The 9,601-nt window shown below is 38.5% G+C and overlaps 1 pseudogene; it reads left to right on the forward strand.

Annotated features, from left to right (window-relative positions):
• The first annotated feature begins 5,788 nt into the window (after window positions 1-5,788).
• Window positions 5,789-9,275, forward strand: LOC120159893 (annotated as a pseudogene).
• Window positions 9,276-9,601: the final 326 nt, after the last annotated feature.

The following is a 9,601-nucleotide window of genomic DNA, read 5'->3' on the forward strand; positions in this document are numbered from 1 at the left end:
AATAAATAATATTATTATTCAAACTAGAATCACAATTTTCAACATACATTTACTCATCATCAACATTAAATTTAGGGAGGGACACGAGATTCAAACTCGACGGATTTCGACTTGATCTGATTCTATTGCGCTGTAACTTTTTTTTTTAAAAAAAAAATAGATTTGAGTCAGGTCGGATATGATTCGGGTATAAGGTTAAAAATATTCAACCCGATCTGACCCCCCAAAAAATTATAATTCTATCTTATATATTTAGGGATAATTTCAATAAGACCCTTCTATATATTATTTTTTTTCAATTAAAACTCTATTTTATTAAATAATAGTAATATTTTTTATAAATATATTATTTCAGGTCGAGTCGGATTCAGGTTTTATCTCAAAAGGACAGGTCGGATGTGTGTGTCAGATGGAGGGCGTATAATTTTTAGGTCGAATTTGAATTGGGTGAAGGATGTATAATTTTCGGGTCAAATCAGGTTGATCGAATATTCGACCCATACCCACCCATAATTAAATCACATAATATATTATAAAATTGTTTTAAAATTTTATTTATTATTATGGATAAAACATGTGAGAATTCATCATGATTTGAATTCAAAGAGACAGTAGGTGAACTAACATTCAGGTCTGTGAACTAACATTCAGGTGCTATTGAAATCTAAATTCTCTAAAGCTATATTTCACTAATGCTAATACTGATATGTCAAACATTAACTTAATCAGTACTATTTCACCTTTTCACCCAACAAAGGACTATAACATTATAATATTTTGCCCAAAATTATTACCTCTTTACATGCAAAGTTGACTATTGACTTCCCATGAAATTACTTGTCTATAGGTATTATAATGGTCTGCACATTGTCGCCACTAAAATTTGCGCTTTTGGAATGTAGTGGCAAGAAATAAAGCCGAAGCTTGGTTCCATGTGGCCTAGTGCTCGGAGTGGTTTTCAATTGTGTACCAAGATCAGGTGAGTGGTTATTGAAATGTTGTAGTTTTAGTTGAATACGAGTATATTCATTGAATCAAGAGTGAATGCAAGCAGTGCACTTACAGGCTTATTTATACACGAGCTAACAGCCTAATCAATGGCTAACAACCTTTTAACAGCTTTTGGTTTACCAGCTAACTGTATGCTAACAACTAACTGCATGCTAACAACTAACTGCATGAATACAAGCATATATATACCTCTAATATTCCCCCTGCATATTCGCCTTCCTTCATTTATCACATCACAACACAAACTTTGTCTCAAAATTCTTCAAATGCGTCTTTTGACAATGGCTTAGTGAGGCCATCAGCCACTTGGTGAGTAACAGGTATATAATTGACACAAATATGTCCAGCAACCACCTTTTCCCTTACAAAATGCACATCTAATTCAACATGCTTGGATTGCGCATGATAGATTGAATTGGCGCTCATGGCCACCGCACTGGTGTTATCACACCATATCACTGACTTTCCTTATTGTTGACCACCAAGATCGGCTAGCAATGTGCTAATCCATATGACCTCAACTGCAGCATCAGCAACGCTTTTATATTCTGCTTCCATGGTTGATATGGACACCGATCGTTGCTTCTTCGAGCTCCAAGCAACTAAACATTTGCCTACATACACTCCATAACCCGACACAGACCTACGATCGTCCAGATTGGCACCCCAGTCTGCATCCGCAAATGCAGAAACCACCATTCTATTGTCAGTTGGTGAGAATAGCAATCCATAGTCTACCGTACCTGCCAGATACCTAAGGATCCTCTTTACTGCTGCAAGATGTGTCGTCCATGGTGCATGGATAAATTGAGCCACTTTGCCTACACTTAGAGACAAGTCAGGTCGAGTGTGGCAAAGGTAGAGTAGTGACCCAACAATACTCCTATATTCACTTGCATCTTCTAACATTTCTCCTTCTTCACGTGACAGTTTGCAGGTCAAGGTCATAGGAGTGGGGCAAATGGCAGCAGGTTTCATACCAGCCTTGTCTAACAATTCTATGGAAAATTTCTTCTGACTGAGGACAAGTGACTTGTTTTTCCTTAGCACTTCAATACCAAGGAAATAGCTTAATGCTCCCAGGTCCTTGAGAGAAAATTTCCTCTGTAGCATGTCAACTACCATCTTAATTCCATTCGAGGACCCTCCCGTGATTAGTATGTCATCCACATACACTAGTAGGTACACTCGACCACTGCTGCTATCTTGAAAAAGTAAGGATGGATCAGCTCGTGATAACTGGAAGCCCAATTCCAGCAAGGCTTCCTTTAGCTTGGAGTGCCAATTTCGAGGTGCTTGATTTAAGCCATACAAAGCCTTCTGTAACTTGCACACCAAGGGAGAGCCATCCTCAACCCACTGCTCGAAGCCTGGTGGTTGTTCCATGAACACGTCCTCCTTGAGATCGCCATTAAGAAAAGCATTATTTATATCTACATGCCTTAGTTCCCACGCATTAGAAACTGCCAAAGTAAGAACTACATTTATAGTGGAAAACTGAACTACTGGAATGAAGGTTTCACAGAAGTCGTGCCCAGGTACTTGAGTGAATCCCTTGGCCACTAAATGGGCTTTATATCGGTAAACGTAATCATCGGGGTTGCGTTTAACCTTAAACAACCATTTACAGCCGACTGCAGTCCTTTCAGGTGGAAGCTTAACAAGAGACCATGTCTTATTATTCTGCAAAGCTTCAACTTCTGCTTGAACTGCATACTTCCAATCTGGAGATTGCATTGCCTCCTGAACACTTGTGAGAATAGCATCATCTAAGTGACTGGAGAATGCTTTCGACTTAAAAATTCCGCATTTACTTCTTGTTAGCATGGGATGGACATTTTTCACATTTTGCATCTGTCGTGATTCAGTGTGCTCGCTAAGTTCTTGTGATACTGCTTGCGCAAAGCCACTGATGTCACCACGTGCTTCCAAGTCTCTAGCAGTGCATGGCTCATCAGTATGTACCTCATCACTGTTCGATTGTTCTAAGTGATGATAAGGTTGCTCCGAATGCCGGCTATTATGACCACTACTGCTAGAATGCTGGTTAGTACTGCTTCCCATATGTTGACCAGGGATGTTTCCCATATACTGGTCGTGGCTATTTCCCACATGTGAATCAGGCTGCCCATGTATATTGCTGCCTCCCTCATACGTCTGTGATTCACCCCGTATGGACTCATGTAGGCTTTGACTGTTGTCCCCCTGCATGATAACAAGTTGTTTAGTATTAGAGACAATTTTGAGTTCCTAAGAGTAGTATAAATCTTTGTCAGAAGAACCCGAGTCACTACCGCTTTCTTTAAAGGGAAAGTGCCACTCATTAAACACCACGTGTCTTGATACATAAATTCGCCCATCCCGAGCTAAGCACTGAAACCCTTGGTGTCGTGGGCTGACACCCAAGTATGTGCAGGGTTGCAATCTAAAATCCAGTTTATGTCTCTGAAATGGTCGAATATGTGGTAAACAAAGGCATCCAAAGACTCTAAGTGCTTTATAGTATGGTTGTTTTCCATGTAACTTCTCAAAAGGGGAGATTCCTTGTAGAACCTTTGTGGGCAGCTTGTTGATGAGGCCAACTGAAGTGGTAATGGCATAAGACCAGAATTTTACGGGCATTGAAGCTTGAGACAAAAGAACCAGTGCCAATTCAACTAAATGGCGATGCCTTCTCTCAACCTTACCGTTTTGTTCAGATGTATGAGGGCATGTTAACCTATGAACAATGCCAGCTTTGGCCAAAGTGTCAGTGAATGATCGAAACTCACCACCCCAATCACTTTGGACTGCTTTGATGGTCGCTCCAAACTGTGTGTACACCATTTTTTGGAAAAGTTGAAAGGCTACAACAACTTGTGATTTTGAGCGAAGCAAGTACAACCATGTGTATCGGGTGAAAGCATCAACAGAAGATATATAGTATCGAAAATCGTTTGAAGCTACATGAGGAGGCCCTCACAAGTCAGTGTGAATAAGCTGAAACAGAGAACTATATTCAGTATTAGAATGAACAAAGGGTAGTTTATGACTATTGCCTACATGACAGGCAGAGCATTCTTTATTAACATCAAGAGAAATCTTTACATCAACTAGCTTTGTTATTTTATTCAAGGTGTCAAGGGAGGGATGACCCAACCGCCTATGCCATAGCTCATTATATGGTAATGATTTCAAAGCTACATTTACTTCTCCCTTTACTGTTGGTACACATCTTCTCAAATGAGTATAGATCATCTTCTTCTTTGCCACTCAACAGAACTTGACCAGTTGCTTCATCACGCACATAGCACGTTTTGGCATGAAATTCAATAAAGATACTATTGTCCCTAGCAAGCTTAGAGACCGAGAGAAGATTTTTGGTTATTTGTGGAACAAGTAGCAAATCATTTAGGAATAACATACGAGTGGCAGAAGACACAGTAGCTTTACCAACCTTATCAATTTATAATGCTACTCCATTACCTACAGTAACCTTACCTGGTCCAAGAAATTCAGCTTGATGAGTCATATTGGATGCATTCGGGGTTACATGATGTGTGGCCCCCGAGTCCACCACCCACCGACCAACAGCTGCTGTGACTACATTAGCTTGTGGTTGCATGCTAGAAGAAGAAGCACTCTAACACCCTTTCGAGTAGCATTCACAAGTCGGATTATTCTTTCCAGATGCATAACACGAGTTTCTTAGCCCTTCTTTGGTTGAGTTAGAATTGTCAGTGGTTACATAGGTAAAGTCTTCATCATAACGGTGCCAGCACCGATCAACTAAATGGCCAATTTTGCCATAAAATTGGCATTGCAACCTGGTTCGCCCACTTCCCCTGCCATGACTTCTCACAGCTGGTCCATTCGAAGATCGATTTGGCCTGGAATCTTGACCATTCGAAGAGTTGAAGTGCCCACGATCTACATTACCCTGAGTTAAGTTGACACTAACGGGTAACAAGTCAGATTGGTCATCAAATCCTGCCAACTGAGATTCAGCATCCATTAGCATGGTGTAAATGCTATCTAGAGACATCGTTTCTTTCATGGTGGTTATAATAGCCATAAATGGCTGATATTCGCGTGGCAACCCTTTCAAGATCGCCACAATGTGTTCAACGTGAGAGATGGCACTCCCACAGGAAGCAAGAGCGTCACATACCTCTTTCACTCGTGTAAGGTAAGTGTGCATGCTATCACCACCTTTCTTCAGTGAGTGTAGCTTGTAATGAAGGTTCATTAATGCTGTTGTAGATCTGTTTGCAAAGAATTGCAATACTGTATGCCAAACTGCTGTGGCAGTTTATTTTCCCACGAACTAAGGAAAGTGTGGGCTAATGGTCGAGAGCAGCCAAGAAGCAACATCACTGTCCTGTGCAGCAAATTCTTCAAAGCTTTCATTGGCACATTCCTCGCCATCCTCGCCACGCATAGTTTCTGGTGGAGGCAGCAGGGCTCCAGTTAGTAATCGTTCAAGGCGGTGACTTCTGATTGTTAGCAGGATCTATTGTTTCCACAATAGGAAATTGGTCTCATCAAGGACGATATTGACCTTCTTGTTTGAGAAATTCTTCGCACATCCAGGCTGAAGATCCATGGCAAGATCAAGTTATCAAGAATGTCGAGAGCAGCGAAAAGAAATTCTTGAGAGATTACCCAGAATCGATGGCTCTGATACCATATTGAAATGTTGTAGTTTTAGTTGAATACGAGTATATTCATTGAATCAAGAGTGAATGCAAGCAGTGCACTTACAAGCTTATTTATACACGAGCTAACAGCCTAATAAATGGCTAACAACCTTCTAACAGCTTCTGGTTTACCAGCTAACTGTATGCTAACAACTAATTACATGCTAACAACTAACTACATGTATACGAGCATACATATACCTCTAATTGTGGTGAAAAAAAGGCACCTACGTAGGCATCATGAAGCTATTTGAATGCTTAAAATCTACACTGCTTGATATTTTTCAGTTAGATTAACAATGGATTTTGCCTTGTTATCCTTCTCACCAGTTCCAAACAGGAGCATTTGGTATGGAACTCATATTTATATATTAATTCCTTCTCTTTAAACATAATTTTCAGATTTATTTATATGGTGGGTACTACAAAGAAGTATCTTCTGATAAGAGCAGCAGCTCGGAGAAAGGAATTGTTCATGCAGACATGTGGTCTCTTGATCCTAAGACTTGGGAATGGAACAAGGTTTGAAGGTCTTTCCCCTCCTTCTGATGAGCATGAATACATGGTGATAAAATGAAAGCTTAGTGTTACTTGCATGTGACTAGATTCAAGTTCTGTATGACTTCATACATCTTTGACTTTTCACTTTCAAACAATTAGCTGCTTGTGTACGTAAATAGAATGGAGAGTCATCATAATTGGCTTTTGAATCTTACTTACTGATCATATTATCCACTGTTTAAAGGAACTGCTTTAATTGATTTCATAGAAACTATTGCATCCGACATCTTGGCATCTCATTTTTACCTTTCTTTATGAAAATCAGATTAAGAGAGAATCTTCTAAAGAATGTACGCTTAATTATTATGGGATATCTTTTTCTTTATATATTTCAGGCCAAGTAAAATAATTGTTCTATGCGTTATTAATCAGGTATTTGTTGCCTTGGAACAGATGCTTTTGCATATATTATAAGTACTTTGTTTTAGATTCTTATAATTTTTAGAAGTCTACAGATTATTGTTGATATGGACAATTCTCTTTTGTAACATTTACTTTCTATTGAAGAGTTTTATTAATTTGGAAGTCCTATCTAGAATTTCTTTACTCTCAGCAAGCTTGTTTGTCTTTGATAAAACTTCCTGTCTTATAGGTTAAAAAAAGTGGGATGCCTCCTAGTGCTTGTGCTGGGTTTTCCATGTGTGTTAATGAGAAGCGTGCTATGCTTTTTGGAGGTGTGGTAGATATGGAAATGCAAGGTAACTTCCCCTTCATCTCTCTGATTGTCTGCAGAAAGTTCTTTTTCTAGTGGCATTTGACAACCATACCTTAAGCTAAAAATATATCTGGTTATCAAATATAAACAGTCGACACATCTTAATTGCAATTAAACAAACAATGTTATTTTTGAGGTTCCAGTGATATTCACTTCACCCACCGGAATTAATGGTCTGTTAAATGATGATTCTGGATTACTTGTCATCTTTATTTGACTAAATTTATCTGTGCAGGTGATGTGATGATGAGCTTGTTCTTGAATGAACTCTATGGCTTCCAACTAGATAACCACCGATGGTAAGCCTGGTCTATTAAACAACTTAGAATCTTTAATTTCTACCCTTGCTATTGGGTATAACTTTTGTAGTTGTTTACGATATTCCGACACTTTAAGACTGTTGTAGAATAATGAACTGGTAATTTATCCAAAGCTTGCTGTCTGCAGGCTTGGTAAATAATTGTGAACGAGACAACTTTACTTTTTAAAGGAATTATCGCAGTCCCTTTTTTCGATTTAACCTTGTATCAATCTCATTTTAGTTTAAATTTTGAAATGGGCTGTTCGGTGATATTGCTGGTTTTTTTCACTGAATGAGACTGTTCTTATTAGGTACCCTTTGGAGCTACGGAAAGAACAGTCAAATAGGGTCAAGGTATTGTGATAGATAAGGCTACAAGTATTAGATTTATCTACTGGTTACACAGCTGTCCATACTATTTTTCTCCTTTCAAGTTGTGGAGGCCTTTCTTTATGTTGACCATTCAATTATAGTCGTATTCTTTTGTGATAGCTTTTATTTTAATAATACAACTCGCTTTTCAATTGGTGTTTCACAGTCGAAAAAGGATTCAAAACAAGAACCACCAGGTTCTGATTATAATGATAAGGTAAATGCAATTGAAGTAGAGGCAAGTGGTATCGATGATAAAGACCAGATTTCAGAGTACGATGAAGAAGCAGGTGATGAGGAAAACAACATTGATGCAATGTCTGGGAACTTGGTAGCGAACATGACAATTGATGATGATAGGCCAACTAAATCTGCTTCAAAGCCCCAACAATCTAAATCTAAAACTATCTTTAATTATCAAGATTCTGTTTCACCAGAGGTTTATCGTACTGCATTGAAATGATTGTTTATTGGTTTTAAACATGCCTTACTTATTAGTACGTGGATCTGCTGTCATTTTTCAGGTTTTAAAGCCCTGTGGACGTATAAAATACCTGCATGGTTGTTGGTAAAGACACTATATATATACGGGGGCATGATGGAGGTTAAAGATCGATAAATTACGCTTGATGATTTGTATTCACTTAATCTTAGTAAACTTGATGAATGGAAGTGCATTATTCTGGTTTGTCGATTTTTCTTCTCTACTTTCAGTGTTCATTTATTCATTCCTTACCTATTAAAACGACGGACTGTATATGAATCATCATTATCATAAATCCCAATATTTTGACAGATCGATGATATATGCTCAAATAGGATTAGATCTCGTTAAGAATCCAAAAGGATGCTGTTTTTACTAGTTTATCCTCTCCACAACCCCTTCTCCGGGCACCTTCTAGATTTATATACTGAAAGCTGATTCTTTGAAGTATAAATAAATCAATTTCTTTAGTAATTTTTGTTAGCGAATTCTTGATTAGGTAGTAAATTCTGTTTTACTATTAAGTATGCATGTCTGCTTTACTTTTTGTCTTCCTTGTCCCTGAAAATTCGCAGGCATCTGAAAGTGAATGGGTGGAAGCCTCAGAAGATGAAGTTGATGAAGATGAAGACGAAGATGAAGATGATAGCGATTATGAAGGCGAGAGCGGTAGCGATGGTGAGGAGACTGATGATGAGGCAGAGGTGATTGCTTCCCTGTTTAAGCCAAAATACTTATGTTAATTGCAACTTCTTTTGCTGTTTCATCTTCAGGAAGAAGATTATGTCGTAGATCTCGTCTCCCTTTGGATTCATAATTTATTTTCTTTTTCTGTTCCTTCAAAAACAATTTGTAACATGAATAATATATAGTATTTGTCTAGAATGAGATTTCCTAAATGTTTCATCGAAAGCTGATACTTGTTTCTTTGACATGTTAGAAAAATGAACCAGGCGATTTATATGATTTTGTATTCACTTGACAATGCAGGGTACAAATGATGGCCCGAGATCACTTCAGATGGGAGATGCTGTTGCTTTAATAAGGGGTACGGGAAAGAATTTACGAAGGAAAGAGAAACGAGCCCGGATAGAGCAAATTAGACCTAACCTTGGCCTCTCAGATTCACAGAGAACACCAACAGTACCCTAATAGGCTCTCTAAAATTCTTCTGTTCCAAGACGATGTTTGAGGTTATGTTTGATACAGTTTTCGTCGGCTAATCATAGCCTATGCTTCTTCTACTTTCCATCTTTCTCGATGTATTTGTGTCCGACAGCCATGTCTGATGTGATTATGGAGATATGATCCTCTGAGGATCACCAAATACATGGGGAAAACCTAGAAAATCTATGCCAGGGACATGCTAGTATCCAACACTCGTATCCAAGTCCCCAAATTGTAAACTCATTGTCTGTCACATGTTTCCTTCTGCAGCCCGGAGAATCATTGAGGGATTTCTATAGACGTACCAATTT

This window comes from Hibiscus syriacus, unplaced genomic scaffold, assembly GCF_006381635.1.
Source record: "Hibiscus syriacus cultivar Baekdansim isolate YM2019G1 unplaced genomic scaffold, ASM638163v2 tig00002847_pilon, whole genome shotgun sequence".
NCBI lineage: Eukaryota > Viridiplantae > Streptophyta > Magnoliopsida > Malvales > Malvaceae > Hibiscus > Hibiscus syriacus.